At 43.8% G+C, this 19148-nt stretch overlaps 2 long non-coding RNA genes across 3 annotated transcripts in view; both read right to left on the bottom strand.

Moving 5' to 3' along the window:
- Positions 1–1360: 1360 nt before the first annotated feature.
- On the bottom strand, positions 1361–11021 carry LOC131423351 (uncharacterized). Its single transcript, XR_009224786.1, has 3 exons — positions 7894–11021; positions 3844–4561; positions 1361–3478 (listed from the first exon to the last, which is right to left on the bottom strand). It is a non-coding gene; the product is annotated as an uncharacterized LOC131423351 (long non-coding RNA).
- A 52-nt stretch (positions 11022–11073) lies between these two features.
- The window catches only part of LOC124078498 (uncharacterized), a 103978-nt gene continuing 95903 nt past the window's right edge, over positions 11074–19148 (bottom strand). The window contains exons 5-6 of one of the 2 annotated variants that reach the window (XR_009224785.1): positions 15707–16007; positions 11084–12674 (exon numbers count right to left, since the gene is read on the bottom strand). This is a non-coding gene — a long non-coding RNA (uncharacterized LOC124078498). Of the gene's footprint in view, positions 16008–19148 lie in introns of both variants that reach the window. The other variant, XR_009224784.1, reaches the window with a different exon arrangement.

Here is a 19148-nt window from a genome sequence, read left to right as displayed (position 1 = left end):
TGGTTGGTCTAAACTCAGTGGCAGGACCAAAGAATGTTAGCTAATTTTTTTTCAGTGAATTTCCTTAAAAAAATCATTATTTTCTAAGAATAATTCTTACAGAAGGAAAATAAGCATGATTCCTATCTCAAAAAAAAAATATTAAAGCCAACACCTACTTATTAGACTCTCTTCTGTGATTCCACCAACCCACTTTCTCCAGGTCTCCTCCTGAGGGTCATTATAGGCTTGGTCTCCTTCACTTCCTACACTGTCTCTGATCATCCCCAAAGGTGGGTCTGCCCTGGGAATCTGACCTGGGGGGGTCATTCTTTCCCTGCTCAGTTTGAGGCCTCTTATTACCCATGACCACCAGCCTGACCCTATACACACACTTTTCAGCAAAACCCTAACTACCCAACTATTTTTTCCCTTTCCTCCTAAACAAACCAAATTCCTCCATGCTTCCTCGTCTTTGTATACCATAATTTCTTTGATGAACTCATAGTCGTATTCCAAAGCCAAGTGTCAATGTCTACTGCAATCCAAAGACTTGACTTCCTCGGATGCCTGCATAATGCCTCTCAGACCTCATCTTCCTTTGCTTATCGTGTCATGGTTTGGTTTGTGTTTATAGAATGGGGCCAGCTGCCTGCCTGCTATTTACCAACAGGGAAGACTCTGACTGTGGACTATAGACCGGCGTCAGATGGTTTAGTAAATTCTACTTTGGAAAGTTGAAGAACTTCCCCCAAGATGTTCCCCCTCCTGTTCCCCAGACCAGCAGACAAGTCCCCTTTCCAAGCAAAAGAAAACATGATAAAGAACCTGGAGATAAGGATATTGTTCTGAATTCAGAGAAGGGGCCCAATTGAATCAAAGGTCTTTAGGGGGCTGAAGGGTCAGACTCAGACAGGGGATGTGACCATAGAGCAGAGGTCCTGAGGTGCAGCCCCAAGCCAAAGGATGCAGGCAGCCCCTAGAAGTTGAAGAAAACAAGGAATTGATTCTCCCCTAGAGGCTCCCATACCTGTTTTTTAATCCTGTGAGATCCATTCTGGACTTTCAGCTGTCTTAAGTGCACAATGATATCTTTGTGTTGCTTTAAGCAAACTACTAAGTCCGTAGTCATCAGTCACAGCAGCCATGGGAAATCACAAGCAAGCAACTCCCAGCCGGGATTCTGAGTTCCTCAAAAGCCAAGATGGGTTGTGAGCACTTTTTTATCCCCAGAAACTACCTCTGTGTCTGGAAGAGTGGAGAAATGTTTGCTGACTCGTTCTGAAAGTGAACCTAAGAGTGCAACTCATTTTTATTGTTTCAGAGCTGAACTCACTATTAAATATTGACGTGACCTGAGCGTGGATAACGATGGGTCTTTGGTACACACAGAATCACGACTCAAGTTTATTCAGCACTTACCAAGGGGTAAATTAGCAATATTTTCTTCTTTTTTAATTTTTTTTTACTTCTATTATCTTTATATCCATTATATTTTGGGGCATGTAGCGTTATGTGTTTTTGACCCACTGATAATTATCAAAACCCTGCAACACTATACATCAAAATACAAATATTATCCATCTCTAACTTAACTGAAAAAAAAATCTCTGAAATGTGTTCACTAATACTTTCCTAATATTGCTTTAGTTTGGGTTTTGATAAAGCATTGACTCTGACACAATTTCTATATGTTATAAATAGGTGAAAACAGGAGGTCTCCTGGATAATTCTTCAGTTTTTCAAATACAAACCAAACTTCACCTCCTCTAAAAATTAACCTGGTTACCAAAAAGGCAAGACCATCCCAGAAACAACACCAACTCCAATTAAGCAGGGTGAGGAAAAGAGAAGGAATGAAGACCAGGGTGGTTCTGTGATTTGCCAGAGTTAGAATCACAAATTCAAGTCATGGTTGGAATGAAGACCCATATTTTCTGATTCTTAAAAGAATTTTACCATTTTCACACAACAGACACATCCCCAAAAAAGCCTGGGATCTCGTCACATGCCCTAGAGTCGTATTCTGGAACAACTGGTCACGATGGCTTGCAGGAGGAGCAGGGAGAGGGCCAGCTGTGTGCCAATGGCCTCAGTACTTGTACTTCCTGTAGCCCCCCTTCACTCCTCTCTTCCCTTGTGCATCATCACCTGTATCCTCACTTTTAATCCCACTCTTCTATGAACTACTAAAGAGGACTTCCAGGGAGAATCAAGAGAATGCAGTTCAGCTGAGAGGAGCCTTCCCAGGGCCAGCTGACCTAAGGTGGCCACCCTTAGGTGGATCTAAAATGTCCCACAAAGTTCCATGTGTTGAAGCCTTTGTCTCCATTTTGGCACTACTGAGAGGGGGTGGAGCCATAGAAAGGTGTGGCCCAGCAGGAGGTCTTTAGGTAACTGGAGCGTGCCTTCAAAGAGGGACTGTGACCACCATGCACTGTGCCACCACGGATCTCAAGCAACAGGGCCAGTCACGAGCTGAACCCTCCACAACTTTGAGCTTAAATGTGTTTGGTTTTCTGAGTTGATTTTCTAAGGTATTTGTCACAGTAATGGAAAGATGACCAGCTTGTTATCACTCCACCATGTGTCCCTGGGCCACAACAGCACCACGTGTCCTGTCACCGTGAGCTGAGTGAGGTGTTCATCATTGGTTTTAGTCAGCTTTGTCACTGCTGCTGTGACTAAAGGACCCGACCAGAACAAGTATAGAGGAGGAAACGTTTATTGAAGGGCTCATGGTTCCAGAGGTCTTAGTCCATAGGCAGAAGGCTCCATTCCCAGAGCTTGAGGTGAGGCAGAACATCATGGCAGGCGCGTGTGGCAGAGGGAAGCAAAAACTCACATCTTGACCAGGAAGCAGAGACTCCACTCACCAGACACAAATATGTACCCCCAAAGCCATGCCCCAACTCCACCTCCTCCAGCCACACCCCACCACCTCAGTTACCACTCAGTTAATCCCCACAGGGGGATTAATTCACTGGTTGGGTCAAGACTCTCACAACCCAGACATGTCTCCTCTGAACCTTCTTGCGCTGTCTCACATGTGAGCTTTTGGGGGACACCTCACATCCAAACCATAACACTCAGCCTTCCTGCAGGCCCAGCCTCAAGAAACTTCAGTACAACAGTGAAAAACCACATGACAGACCAGTGTCGTAGTCCGTGTCACGACACCTGCAAGTTACAGTAGAGGCACAACAGTGGGTGGTGAAGCCACTTGGAGCTTTGCAGACAGATTCCTCAGACCTGGAGGGTGAGGAGTCCTTGGCAGGGCTGGAAGAATGTGGGATAAGAAGAAGATGAAGGTGGAAGAGAACAAGAAATGCAGCTGGAGACACCAGTGGGGGCCAGGTCCTGCATAAACTGTGTGCAAGACTCATCCTTCATCCTTCTCGGGTGGATGTCGCGTAGGGACACGCGTGGCACACTTAGACGCATTGTAAAATATCCACTCCGTTTTTCAAGACGGCAAACAATAGAGAAACACAAGACCCTAGAGAGGGAGAGAGAGAGAGATGGTTGGTTAGACCACAGGAAGAAGTCACACTGATTCAATTATTCATTCAACAAACATGAACTGAACTTCTACTGTGGGCTGAATAATGAAACAACAAGAGCCCAGATGGGTCCAGTCCAAGCTTTCCTGCAGCTGGCATTTATAAAGTGAGAAGGGCATGACCTCTTCACATCAATATATCCTTACAAACCAAGGTAAATGCCATGAGGGGAAGTATGCGCTGGGGAATTGCTTGAATCCTCTGCTCGGAGGAAATATCAGAAATTTAAAGGGAAGACCAAGCGGGGATTGATGGTGGGCTCTCACAAAGTAGAGCCAGGGGAGGTGGAGATCTGACCCACCTGTGACCAGTTGGTGGTGGGAGGGGTTACAAGGCTGCAGTCTTGGGCGAACCATGGGGAGAGAGAAGGTCAGCAGAGGTGTGGATTTTGAAGGAAGAGGTGATGGTGAAGTGATAAAGTCAGGCTTAGACATCTTTGAATTTGAGGTGCCGTGGCGCATTCAAGTGCAGATGCCGCTGAATAAGTGAATCTGAAGATGCATCTTAAGTCTAGGGCAGAGCCAGATATGGGGTGCAGGAATGCATGCAAGTCCCCAGCAAGGGTAATACTACGGTGAAATCAAGGGAGCAGGGGAAACCCAGGATCCGGGAAATGAGGAGACTTCAAAGGGGCCGCCCAAGATGGAGGAGTCTGGCTGGGCACAATTCACGAGCCACTTGTCAAGCAGAAACGAACTTTACTTTTAGAGCACACGCAGCACCACAGGAGCTCTGCAGGAATTCCCTCAGGGCCCAACTGCCACCACCGGCTTCCAGCGAGCCTCTCAACCCCCACTCCTCCTGCTCTGGAGGCCGATTGGCTGGGTCGTGTGGGTGGAGCCAAAAGAGCCCCCCCAATGAGCAGCTCCGTGGTCTGAAAGGGCGGGGAAACAGCCCAATGAGCATCACCGCAGAGGAGCCAATCAGCTGGCAGCTGGAAGTTTGCTGGGGCCCCTTCGGCTGTGGCTCTCGACAAACTGAGAAACATATCTTCCACGTAGAGTCAAGATGTTGTCCACCTGTATCAGAAGAGAAGGTGCACATTGTCTTACCTTGAATTAGAACAGCTACATACCAATCCACTCCCCCACATACCCTTGTTCTTCCTCATAGCCAAGTGGGGAGTAGCCAGACTTGGGATAAAATCACCTGTCCCAGAGCCAAAGAAACTAATGTGTCCATAGATGATTAAAAGTTGCCCTTACTCATAAAATGCTTTAATAAGATCCTGACTGCATGTGTTCTCTTAGCTTTGCCAACCCAAAAATACTTATTGGTATTCTCAGATAAGTCAGCACTCATGTTTATTTAATATTCTGGGTATTTAATATAAATTAATCAGGTTATTGGTGAAGAGGGGAAATTTGGGTCCTGTGAAAAATTAACTATCTACTTTTTAATATAAACACAACTGTGTTATATATGGCTTTGTGAAAATAAGAAGCCGCAGAAATAAAAATATGTCTATATAATGTACAATGGGGCTTTGTCATCTAGGTGACCTAATGAGTTTGCTCAACTTTTTAATTGATACTGATCGCTGTAGTATATCATTCGGAACTTCTCTACCTGAATCATATCACTGCCAAACCAATAGGTTCTGAGGATGCTCATGTCTCCTATTGCCAAATCTTCCCAATCAGCTGACTTTCTGAAGCAACACTGGGCACCATCCTAAGTCATGAGCATGACTCAGATGGTACCATGGATTGGAGGTGGGACCTTGGTCCCCAGAGTGGCAATGTGGGAGCTGAAGGAAACTTTTAAGAGATGGAGCTAGTGGAAGTCCTTATATCACTAGGGGCACTGCCTTTGGAAGGGAATGTTGGTCTCCTGGAGTGAGTTCTCCAAGAGCAAGTCATCATAAAAGCCTAACCCTAACCCCCAAATCTCTTTCTGGCTTCTTATTTCTAGATATGGTTCTTCTTCTACATGTGTTCCCACCATTGGCCATGGAATCCTTGCCAGATCCAGCACTACGCTCTTTGAATTTTCAGATTCCAAAACTATGAGCTAAAGAAGCCTCTTTTCTTTAAACCTCTTTTCTTTATAAAGTTAGCTTGCCTCAGGTATTTCATTATTGCCATGAAAATTGGACTAATTCAGATAGTCAATATTATCATTGAAAACCATTCCTAAATCAGGTTTTAAAATAGATTCAACTCTGGTTATGAGGAACTTGTCTTCAAAATCATAAGTGCATGGAAAACTAAATAGAAACTTCATACAACCATCACTAGCTTTATCATCATAACTTACATTATTTTTCTCACTACTGCCAGACTTTGCAAAACCCCTCCATCGCTCCACCTATTAAACCATACAATGAAGAAGAAGAAGAAGAAGAACAACAACAACAACAACATGAATCTGTCTACAATGTTTTTTTTTTTACCATATTCAATGCCACTGGTTATCATTCAAATAACATTGACATAATCCCACTGAAAATGAATTTGTGCATTCAAACATGTCCTTGGATTCTATACTATGTCAATCAAATGTGATGCATAGATTCAAGAACAAGTCCTGAGATAATATAATTATAGAAAAAAACAAGCAAAAAAACAAAATGTAGAATATTTTTCCATTATGTTTAAAAACGTCTTAACTTTTTGAGATCATAAATACCTTTGGTGCACCTTAGCAGTTCTTCCTAATCTTGAGAAAAGTTAGCAAGAAACCAATCTGAATGGCTGGTGGTACCTCCTTCACTCTGGTGACCACAGATCTTCATCTTTGGTTCCACTACCAAGCAGTGACCCAGATAACTATAAATAGTAATGAGAACCTCTGGCAAGATGCCATCAACCTTTGGACATAGTCACTGCTTACTGAGCATGCACCGTGTGTCAGACGAGATATGTCTACATGTACAGATGCATTCCGGAAAGATTGGTCAGACTGGTCAGTGTGGTTTTTTCTAAATCATGGTAGTACTCAGAAGGAACATTAAACATTTATTTTACAGAGAAACTCTTTATTCTTCTGCTTTGTTAGGTTGTCATTTAATCTCAATTTATGAAATTTTTTTAAAAATCAGATTAATGATGGAGGCAATAACTGTTTCAAAACATCCTTTAGTGAAAGCCTGTATATGTAAAAATGAGGAGTTAAAGGTACCACGATAATTTGGAGAGAAGACGGTCAGTGGAGGTTCTCTCATGAGCTCACCTTCCAGGGTGGCAGACTGTCGGGGGCAGCCCCTGGGTTTTGGTGGGTAAAATTCCACAGTTTCAATCTGTGATTTGACAGCACTTGTTTTTAATTCTTTGAACTTACAGTGGCAAAGGTGACTCTTCCTTCCTTCACTGTTGTATTTGGTAGATCTTAGGAGATTATATATACATATGACAGAAAGTTGATTTCCTTTTGAATCCATGACAGCACAGCCTAGGAATCTCTCTTGCTTCTATGCCAAAAAATTTAAAAATATATATATATATTTTTTTTAAAAGTGGAATAAATTTTTCCCCTTTAATTCTCATGAATGAGCCCTGATATCTACATATGATTTCAGGGAGGCAAAGCTAATTTTAAGGACAGTGAAACTCTTTTCCTCTCTCAAACAATAGTCCAGGACGGAGAGGCACAGCACTCTTTTCCTTGCAGTTATTAGAAGACCTAAGGTTGGAATGTGTCTGCAAAAGTTCATGCGTTGGAAATGTTTATCCCCAAATTTGTATGTTAATGGCATTTGGACTGGGGTCTTTGGAAGGCAATGAGAATTTAATGAGGTTGTGGTGGCGTGGCGAGGCTCCCATTATAGCATTAATGGTCTTGTAAGAATAGAACATAAGACCTAAAGTAGCACCTTGCTCTATCTTGCTATGTGATGCTCCCTGCCATGTTGTGATGCAGCAAAAATACCCTCACCAGATGCCAAAACCATGCCTTCAGACTTCTAGAGCTGTGAGCCAAATAAACTTCTTTTCTTTATAAATTGCAAAATACCCAATCTTGGGTATTTTGTTATAGCAGCAGAACATGGACTAAGTCAGGGACTTTGGTTGCTTCCATCCACTTTCTCCACCATTCCATGGGTATCACCCTCATTTGCTTGGTTAAAACCAGTCATAAGCTATTCTTTTTTTTTAGTTTTTTTTAATGTTTTTACATGTTGATGGCCTTTATTTTATTCATCTATTTATATGAGGTGCTGAGAATTGAACCCAGTGCCTCACACATGCTAGGCAAGCGCTCTACCACTGAGCCACCACCCCAGCCCCAGTCATAAGCTATTCTTTATTTTGCCACCAACCGGAGAGAGACTGTGTGTTAGGATCTAGGCCTACCAATATCTCCATTATAGCATCTCACATCATTTTGGCAGCAAATTATACAGACATACCTGCAAGGAGCTCTTGAAACATAGTCCCCAGCTGATAAGCCACATGCCAGGCCACATCTGGATTATTACCTGGAAGAATGGGAACTAGAATTGGTAGACAGCGAGTCATCTTCACAATGGGGTATGGCCACCATTCTTGGATCCGCGGTACAGCAGAAGCTTAGGTCTACACCACATAAAAGAAACAATAAATCAGGGAGAAAGGAAGACCTCATGAATTGATATTAAATGGTGAATAAATTACTATTTACCTATGCATCAGGTTGTGAGCCTGCCTAGTTCACATATTGTCTTCCGATCTCTAGTTTTCCTAGAACAACATTGTGAGGATGAAAGGCCACAACACCTTCTTCAACATATGGAAATGAGTATCATCTAAGAAGAGTACGAAGGGATAACAAAAATATTTCCGCATGACACTGGGGGTCAAGGATATACCCAGGATGCCTCCAAATCTGAAAATGATGCTGAGTTGGGAATCAAAACAAAATCTAAGACTCTCCAAGGCAAAAACATAAGGGCCTTCGACACACATATGGTTTTCATCTCTAGCTGAAAGAGCTGGATCTAAATGGAGTTTCAAAGCACATATGCATTTTCATAAATAGAATTAGGTATGTCAGGATACCTTCCAACCCAGAAGTTTAGCAATGTCCTTTGCACAACTGAAGATCTGCTTTTCTGAAATCTAGCCTTTGCTGAAGTTTCCTGGCTGGTCTTGGATCTTCATAAAAACCAGTTTTCACATGTGTTGGGGAAGCTTGAAAGACCTGCTTTGTGAGAAGTCTAATAAGATTGCCAGAATTTTCATTTGGGGGTTAAGGGTATAAACTAAGCCTATATACACAATCTGAACATTTGAAAAGCATCTTGAAGACATGAATTTTGAGGATTGACCTCTCAATAAAATGTACATTCTATCAAGAGAGCTTGATCCGTGAGATTGTAATCACAGCTAAAACTAGGACATATCTATGGTCAAGAAGAATTTACAGAACCCAGAATCATAGCTCTTCCATATTCCATTGCCAAAATGCAGTACCTAATCTCCTCTAAGGACTACCAACTTGAAAATATGAAAGGAAATTCAGAAATTGTGAATCTGAAGTGAGAACCTGATGCTCCCTAAATGCTCCAAATTTATTGAGTCCCTGGTCAACTCTCAATTTGATCAAGGTAATGACACACATGTGAGGAAAATCTCAGTTGAAGGATTGCATACATGGAAAGTTTATCCCCTGTGCTTATTTCACTTTGTAAGATATGTTATATTCATACATTGCTTCCTCAAAAATCCTCTTTTTGAGGTAGGAAGGTTTTGATGGTTTGCTTTTCAATTACTTTTGGGTCAGGATCAACTGACTTTTTTGCCCAAACTCATGATGTGATTCTTCTAATTGCTATGGTTCTAGAATAAATAAAAAGGGAATAAAAAGAAAGGTGGGGGGGGGGCGGAATAAAGCCTGTTCTTCAAATGGGTACACTGACCCAAACCTTTTTATTTGAATTGATTTCTGCCCAACCAGCACTAAACAAATAGTAGCTTAAATCATTCATGAAAAAAATTCCATTTGAAATGTCTCAAAATAACCATATCAGCTGTACGAAATCCAAATTTCTCTGAGAATTTCCAGCCTACGCCTTTGCTTGATTGGAGTGTGCGTGAATTAATCTACTTTGGTGGGGGAAGGCTGAGAGTTAGCCAGCATGCAAGCCCTGTGACTAAATTCCTGAATGTGTGTGTCTTCAAATATGAGACCAAGATCATGCAATTTCCAGGTGAAACTCTGACAATTGCACGTTTACCAATATGAGTGTTCTCCTTGGATGCAGAGGTTTTTACGGCTTCTATGACTTGCTACTTAGAAGCAACCTTAATCTTATGTACAGTTAATGGGAATAAGGTTCAAAGAGGTGAAATAACTTGCCTCAGTTTACAATACCTTTGACACTCATTCCAGTGCTCCTTTCTGATCTTACGACTTGCTCACAAACCCTTCCCAATATTCTTCTAGAGGAAAGTTGGTTGTGGAAATCCTAAGACCATACTATCCAGGCTGGAATAGCTTCAGTTTCTAGTCAAGCAATCAAATAGCTGATTGGAAAGTCACAGAAGGTTGAAATATGGCAATCACAGGATTGTACCCAGGGAAAAAGAGACTCATTGGGGGAACAGGCTTAAGCCCAGGCTGCTGCTCTTCAGAGTCAGGCTACAAGGAGTCTCCAGGAAAGCATCCTATAAAGTAAAAGGAAGATTACATTTGCTAGTCTGCCCTTTCTTAATAAGCCAAGGAAATGTTGGCTGCCCATCCACATGGAGAACGGTTACTGTGGGCCCAGGAAGGAACTCTTGGAGTATTCATCTGCTAGGGCTGGGTTACTGAGCCTCACATGAAAGTACCTGAAAAGCCCCAGGTCAAGACATACTTGTCCCTTCCCAAGAGATGTCAGACTAAGGAGGGTCCGAGGATGAAGCTCTGGGTGTCATATTGAAAAGGTAGCATTTAGTTAGACAGGACCTCTCTCTCCCTAGTTGTGAGTGTGAGAAAGGGGTTTTAGTTTTAATGAAGTATAGTACACCCTCTTCTATCCCAGTGTTAGTTTTGTGCATCATTCCATAGAAAGGAATTTTCTAGAAGTAGCACAGGAAATATTCAGAAGCAGAATTTTTTACTTGCACGTTCACTAGCCACTTGGGACATCCAAGATGGACAGCTGCTGTTCTGTGGCTGGAATGTCCGTATGAGCTGGAATTGGCTTGAGTGAATATGGAACAGAGAATTAAACTCAGATCACCAAGGGGAGGCACATGCAGGTTTACCTGTCCCAGACCTGGCCATTCTGCATGTCATTCAGAGAGCTGTGCTAGAGAAGATGGAACTGACAGGGATCCATGTACTCTTTCCTCATGGCCAGAATGAGTTTTTAGATAACAATCTCTTCAACTGATTGACATGTCCCCTCTTTACTCATAGTCACCATTAGATCAATAAATTTTCACTTCATGCTTCATTAGGAAGAGTCTTAGGCACTCTTTGACTCTCCAAGAGCAGAATATGTGGATTCTCTGCTATTCAAATTCTCTCTAGCTGCTGGGAGCCATTAGCCAAGTAGGTATGACAATTTCCTTGCCAGCGTACCCCATGTTGCTGACATGTTGCAGTGACATTGAATGTACGTGACCTTGCTCAAGGACCAAGGCAGATTAGGGTGTTCCCGGTTTTAAGATAATGGTGTTTAGGGCGTTCCCAGTTTAGGTTCCAGGTTTAAGGTTTAAGATTATTCCTGCTGAGAATAGGGCGTATCCTGCTGCCTGAGTTCCCCTTGAGTTCTCACGGGATTCAGACAATATATTTTGGAGATAGAAGCCCAGTGGAGGTGGATTTGGGCAGAGAACGTGGATTTCCCCAGAACGTGATTGTAGACGGCTGGTGTGAGTTCGGGAATAAAGAGTTGCTGTTTGAATCTACAAGCTGTGTGGTGGCTCGTGATTGTGTGCCCAGCCAGACTGCGGCATCTAGCATGGCTAACCCCTCTCCTCCTCCTTCTCCAACCATCAGTCCTATTTGGCCAATATTTAGATCAGATTTCAGACCATAACAGAATGGACACGGAGCATCCTCCAGGGATTCTCTAGCCTGGCGTGATGTGTGTTTAATTGTTATGTTTGGTGATTACTAATGGAGACAGAGCTTCGGCTTCTGGGCTGCTTGCAAGGCAGAAGGGAGCATACGGATTCCACACTGCACTCTCCTTTTAACTGACCTGCAGGAGCACCCGGGTGGGGCTGAACAATCCTAGGAAAGCATATCAATTAGGCAAGCCTAGGCTCAAGGGGTTTTTCAGGAAATTGACCTATCAAACGCTCTGATTCTGTCTATTGGTGTTTCTATTCAGTACCTGTCACCTTATTGCCTAGTCTCTTTGAAATGATGGTCACTTAAGGAAAAAAAAAAAAAAACAGAAACAAGCGAGGAACACAAAAAGTCATCTAATTCTTCACATTCTAAAACACTACCTGACCTTCAAACCTTAGGAATCTATGAAACGTTCAGGAGTATCTCAGTGGAAGTGCTGAGTAAAATCTTTATAAACTCTACAATGTCTGTATTTGTTAGAACATGATATGTTGTACTAGTGACAAATAAGGCCCAAAGTTGTAGTAGCTCAACTAATAGAAGTTTGTATATCACTCTTGCAAAGTCCAATGCAGGTCAGCAAGGCTCTCCTCCATCTGGTGTCTCAGGGATCTAAGGATTTCCATTTCACGATGCTCATTTCAGTACCTGGCTACTAGTAGAAAAGAGAACATTGGAAACTCTTAATTACCTTGGAAAGAAAATGGAATGCCCCTTCAGCAAAGTCCATCAGGCAGAACTAGCTAGGTGGATCTTGAACTGCTTTCAGGGCATCTGGAGTCTGTCCACGTGCTCAATAATGAAGGAGACTCAGACCCAGTAAGCACAGTACGTCTCTATTGCTTCCACCAATGGTCAAACTACTTCACTGTGAAGCAGATGTTTTCATTACCCCCATCAACACTATTGTTAATAACTGTCCCATCTGAAGGATGGTGTGTCCTTTGCTTCTAGGATGATGAACTCACTGAGGTCCCAAGGCCCTGTCTTCCAGGCTCATGGAGGGTTTCTTATCACTATGTCCAGGAGTATCATGGTCTTACTTCCTTACCTGGAGGTATAGATTAATTTCTGCTTTTTACCAGTACAGCCTGAAAAACATCAGCAGTAACAGGAAACTGGTTCTCCAGAATCTCTTATAGCCTGGGAAATCAAAATACCGTCATCATTATTTGGGTATGAAATTTGTCAATGCTGAGGCATCACATGTTAGAAAAGTAAAGCTGAAATTATTACAGAAGAGAAAGAAAAAAGCCAAGGAGGGTCAGTAGACTGCCTCATTCCTTGAGCTAGTACGATTTTGATACGATTTTGATCCAGGAATGTTCCCGCAAAAAGTTCACATGTTAGGAAATGTAGAAATGTTCAGAGGTGAGAAGATTAGATTATGAGACCTCCCACCTCATCAGTGGATTAATCATTTGAATGGACCACAGGGTAATAATGGTCAGCATGTGGAGTGTGACTGGAGGAAGTAGGTCTCCAGGGACATGCCTTTGGAGACTATGTCTGTTCCCTGGCTCCTCTCTCTCTCCTTCCCAGTTGTCATGAGCTGAGAAGCTTTTCTCCACCCTACCCTTGGACCTCAATGTTCAGCCTCCCCTCAGGCCCAGGGCAATGACTTTGACCCACCATTGGCTAATCTCTGAACCCCATGAGCCCAAAATAATTTTTTTCTCCTCTAAAATTATTATCAGGTGTTTTTGGTCACAGTGACAAAAAGCTGACTGACATGGGAGCCTTCTCATGGAATCCGCCCCCCAATGTTTGATGAAGTGACTAAACCCAGAAATGGCATGCCTAAGAGTGGCCCTTCATGAAAAACAATGGCATGGGCTACCAAGGGAGCATTCTGGCACCAAAGCAAGAGGGGGGCTTAAGGAAGTAACACCGAGAAAAAGAAATCGCAGAAGAACTGAATTCTCCAAAGTCTGACCAGATTCTCAAAGGCAGGAGCCCATCTCACACCCATCTTTTGCAGAAATGGCCTGAACCCACCTGGATGTGGACAAATGAGACCCCCAGGTAAGCCATAGGAAAGGGGGTACAGCTGATATAATGAGCTCATTGTATGCTCATCCTGGTGCCTTAACCTCACAACTCCTGGACACTTACAGAAAAAGTGTATCTACTCTCACATCTCAGGTAGCTTACATCATTGGGAATTTTGGTTAACTTATTCCCCTTCACTGCCACCCCTACATCTGCATCTTGACAACTAGGACCTAAGAAGATCAGCACAGATTTCAGGAATCCACTAAATAGATTGGGGATGTGGAAAGGTCAGGGAAAGCAGAAGATAATTCCCAACTGCTGAGAACTTACACAAGGGCAGAGGTCATCCGTGGTGACCAGCACGTCCTCTACTTCCATGGAACTCAGTTTTGCAGGCACTGGCCAACAGAATCCACATAGGTGTGGCTGTAAACTGAGCCCTGGACAATGAGCTAACTACGTGTCGAAGTGTGGTGTCGAAGTTCATGGAAGAATTTTCCAGAAACAGGAACCAGCCCTTTGCCACTTATTCCCAATCCCTCCTTTTTGCTAGCAGGAATAGAAGTGTGATGGTCAGCACTGAAACAGTCACCTTGGACCAAAAAGTTTTCCTTTGGAACAGAAGCCCATGTGGAACCACAAGAACACAGGAACAAGAGATGGATGATGGACCTCCCAGGAGTCTAGTGTGTGAAATAAGCTAAGTCCCCGTGACTCAGAGAAAAGGGGCAAAGAGTGAAAGATAGGGTCAGCAGAGTTCTTGACCGCGAACCTCCTGATTTTTATGTTAAAAAGAAAGAAATCTCCATCTTACTGAAGGTGCTATCATTCTGGATCTCATTTTACGCGCAGTCCAACCCAATCCTAAAAGGTAGTAACTTACTCTACCTGGGTGGCTGTAGATGACATTTCCACTTACCAGCCGTGGCTGTTCATTATATTTCTATTCAATTGTTCTGGGATGCTAGCATTTATTATAGCATTAATCTTATTTTAACAGAGTTATAATCTCACTCCCATATAAATGCTCTCCAAAAATGAAGATTGAATGTCAGTCCCACTAATGTCCGTCTTGCCTGGATATAGTAACAGTTTTCACAAATCTATTTTTAAAAGAAAGGCAGCCAAGACAAGATCTTATGATTTTTCTGAGCTCTGGCCTTAGGAACACCTTATGACTTGGGAGTGTGCACCAAAAAGGGGAAAAAAATTATTTGAAAAGGCTCTGGCCTCCCTTCATCAGGGAGTCATTTCTAAACATGAACTTGGCATTCTCTATGACTCACCCAGTGTTAATGAGTCTTCCCTCTGGGTGAGCATCATTTTGCAAAGATCACCTAATGCAGAGCCACTCCTGTTAACGGGCCAGGTTGGCAGAAGCTTCCTGGCACATTCAGACAGCTCCTCCGCTACTGTCCCAGGGCCTGGGAGATACCAGTTGCTGGCACTGTGGATTGTGCTGCCCACCCAAGCCAGTGGAGAAGAAAGGAAGGGGCAGGAAAGGGTCCCAGCCAGGTGCTAGCCCCCGATTAATGCAGGTCACCTGACAAGGGCCAGGTCCCACCACTTCTCTAGGACTGCTGCTGCACATCCCCAAGAGTGTGGGCCTGAGAGTCAAACTCCTGGGTTACGTTGTTGGTGGGGTGTTTTTAACACCTTGTGGCTTTAGGCTGTTGGATTCTTTTGCCGCTATTAATAGGTATTATTCCCTGGAATATTCTTAATGGCTTCTAGAAAGTAAAAAAAGAAAGAAAAAAAAGAAATTTGGTATTTAAAATTGGCAACAAGGGGCTCTGAGGGTCATGCTCTGCAGCTTTGAAAATTGAAGGACCTGTTGGAGAGATTCCCCAGGTACCTGGCCCAGGAACAAAATAGGAGGTGGGCTTTAAAAACAACCACTCAGCTGGGCACAATGGCGTACACCTGTAATCCCAGCAGCTTGGGAGGCTGAGTCACGAAGATCACAAATTCAAAGTCAGCCTCAGCAATGGTGAGGCGCTAAGCAACTCAGCGAGACCCTGTCTCTAAATAAAATACAAAATAGGGCTGGGGATGTGGCTCAGTGGTCGAGTGCCCCTAACTTCAATCCCTGGTACCCATACACACACACACACACACACACACACACACACTCACACAATGCCAAAAAATGCAGCAGAGTTGTTCTCTCTGCCTCTTACCTTAGACATTTGAATGGAAATAAAAAACGTATTCTTTAGAGCTCCTTAGCTGAGGGGGAGAAAAGAAAAATCGGACTGAGAACTAAGCCAAGATTTGCAGGTCCTCCAGCAGCACAGGTCTCTCCCCCAAGCCTAGCGTCTGATGGACTTTACAGATGGGAGGTGCTCGGACTGATTCAGGAGTGTCCAAGCTCTGCAGAAGCTGGTGCGCTGGTTTCCGGGCATCTTGGCTGTTCTTTTCACGTGGGCACAAATGAGCAGTGCACATCCAGCTGCGCCTTGCTCTGTTGTGATTTCACCGCTGAAAAGCCAGAGAAGGTTAGGATGCAATTAACAGAGTGACCTGCGGTGGGGTTAACTTGCCAGGGCAAAGGCAGCTGCAAATCAGCATCCTGGCTTCACGCACAAGTGGCAGAAGGAAATCACAGGAGAGGGCTTGAAGTCAGCCAAGCCAAACAGCACCAGCACACCTAGACGCTGGTTTCTTTTCTAGAATCTAGAATAGGTCTTTGAGACAGAAGGACTTCTCATTTCCACAAACTAAAACAGGGAGGCAAGTTGCAGTGTCCACAGAGTAGATGTGGGTTTTGTTGTGCTTTTTTAATTTTTCTTTTTTTCTTCTCCTTTTTTTTTTTTTGATTGCCAAAGAAGAGTCCTTATTCTTATTTGGTGATGGACTTGCATGTTCTTTAAAACCCAATAATACTCTTTTTAAAAAAATTTTTTGGTACTGGGGATTGAACTCAGGGACACTCGACCACTGAGCCACATCCCCAGCCCTATTTTGTATTTTATTTAGAGACAGGGTCTCACTGAGTTGTTTAGTGCCTTGGTTTTGCTGAGGCTGGCTTTGAACTCACAATCCTCTTGCCTCAGCCTCCAGAGCCTTTGGGATTTCAGGCATGCACCACCGCACCCAGCTGAAGTCCAATAATACTCTTGATAACAAAATAGAAAAACCAGAATTGTCCTTCTGTCTCTGTTTTATTTTTTCCTTTGAGAACTGATATATTTGATCAAATATATTTATGAACATATTATCCTAATGTTAAAGAAGCAAAATCATTTGTTAACCACCTAGTATGTGCCACCTGTTTATCTACAACAAATTATCCCTGTAATTGTTTTCACAAGATCTCCCCAAGTGGATCTAAGTGGGACCATTTTTCAGAAGATGAAACTGAGGACCAGAAAATAAAACATTCTTTGCAAAATTATGCCATTGACAAGTGTCAGGGTGAGAATTCAAAAATTTAAAGACTACAAACTCAAAATTCCATTTTTTCCCACCTCCTTCCATCAGTATTGGTAAGAATTTTACATAAAATAAAGGTATCCTACAGAAAGCCATCTAGTTGTTCTTGAGGTCTTGTTCTGTGCAGCACCGAGAGTTGGAATCCTTAGGACACCACCTGTCTCCAGGTTTGACCTCAGTCTGTATTGTTCTGGTTTCCACTTGATGCGTGACCCTAAATACCCTTGCCACCTGTGTATTTCCATAACCACTGCAGACATCAAGGAAGAAAAGCTCAGACCGGGTGTGCCACCAGCCCAATATGTCACATAGCAAATAGTGCCAGAGCTGGGGACCCTCCCAAAATTCTCTTGAATGTTAAAGCCCCACTTCTTCCCACAGATTCCACCAATAATTAAAGATAGAAGAGAACTGGGGATCATGCATTCCAAACCCTGTGACTTAACTTATTTTAAAAACGGAGTTGACCAAGGTCAGAGGTGGGCAGAAAAGGAGCCCGACAGGCAGCTCCTGGTCCGTGTGTCCTGCCACACAGAAAGGAGGCCACCACGGCACATGTGCCAGGGGCTGCTACAGAAGGGCCCAGGCGGTTCGCTTAGAAAACTACACATGGGTTCAAGGAAGATTTGGATAAAAAGGGATTGGACCTTTTACGTGAAACGTGAGCTCTCGATCACTCCAGAGTGGCCAGGGTTACTAAATAATTAATCAAGAGCAGTTTGAAATGTAAATGGGATGGAGGAAGGTGTGATGCTGTCATCCAAGAGCCGAATATGTGACTGGAATAAAGAGCAGGCCGCTCCTGGGAAGGCGTGGGCACAGAGGAGAAGTGAGGCCACCCAACAAAGGACACCAGAACCCCGAATTCCTACCTTTGACCTGCGGATCGCTTTCATGTCCCTGTCCCCAAAGAGATGTTAAAAAAATGATGAAGAGCTGGCCAGGGATGAAGGAGGGGAAGGGAAGCTAGCTAGAGGTGTGTTACCTCCTGACACTCCTGAAGACACATTTCTTCCTTATGTTTTTCTGCTTCTCACTTTTGTCTCTCCTCCCTCCCCTTTCTTCCCCAATTCTCAAGAGCTCTTCCTGCCAGCGGTTCTGTGTGACTCAAAGGAAGAAAACAGCTGCAAGCCAAGGAACAACAAAAAAAGAAGATTGACAGTAGGATAGGGGACAGGTGAGAGAGACTCCTTTACCGTATCAAACCCAAGAAATGTTGTGGCTTAAAAAACAAATAAATAAAATCTGCAGAAGACACAATGTCTCTCCTCTTGTCTAAACATTGATCAGATCATGACGTCTGAGATCTGGAAGACACATCCATGCCTAGTGTAGCGTGGTACACAGTAGGCACTAAATATATACTAGGGTTGTTTTTTTTTTTAATATCCTCTCTTTTCTTATATAATGGATTCCCACTGCCCTCAAGTCTGCTAATCTGGCAATGCTCCCATTTACTTCCCAGGAAAAGGGGGACCGTGCTGTGCCCAGTGGATGGGCTGTGTGTGGTGTCCAGGGCTGAGCACGTCCCTTGGCATTCACGTGAGCTAGGCAGTAAAGGTTGGTTTTGTCATTCCAGTCTCAGGAAGTCACCATGCACTGCAGAGCAGGAGGGATGATCTGTTTGGAGAAGCTGCCAGTTCTGGGAAGCCAAGTCACAGCGTTCCGGCAGGAAGGGCAGCCAGAGAGGTGGGCAAGGGCTGGAAGCAGAGCCCAGAGGGATCATGCACCTGCTGGGTGCCCTTGGGGGAGGAAGAAGGCGGGAAGGGAGGCAGATGGAGAAGGAGCAGGCAAAGGAGATTGGAGCCAGTTCAATGAGTTCAATATCGAAGGGACACAGTGGAAATGTTAAGGTTGCATGTCGTTTTTTGAGTTCCCCTAATCCTGTCCTCAGTACCCAGATCAAGGGTGAGGTGAGTGGGTGAGATGGGGCACCAAGCATCCAGCTTGGGTAGAGGCCGGGTACCCTGAGCTTCTCAGCCGTCCTGAGATGGGTGATATTTTCTGCTGCTTTTCCCTCTTGACATCTGTTTCCGTTCCTCTTGCCCCTCTCCTTCCCCCCTGTGTCTTCCTCTCCCAGGCTCTCAGCATCCTGACCTTCTCTCCTTTGGAACAAAGTCAGCAGTGATTTTTCCTCCCCCTCCTTGAAAGTCTGCACCCACCTCCCAGGTCTTTTCATAGGTCCTC

Source organism: Marmota monax, unplaced genomic scaffold (assembly GCF_021218885.2).
Source record: "Marmota monax isolate L192 unplaced genomic scaffold, Marmota_monax_Labrador192_F-V1.1 WCK01_AAM20220418_F8-fsc00271, whole genome shotgun sequence".
Classification (NCBI taxonomy): domain Eukaryota; kingdom Metazoa; phylum Chordata; class Mammalia; order Rodentia; family Sciuridae; genus Marmota; species Marmota monax.
This window is presented reverse-complemented; position numbering and strand designations above follow the sequence as displayed.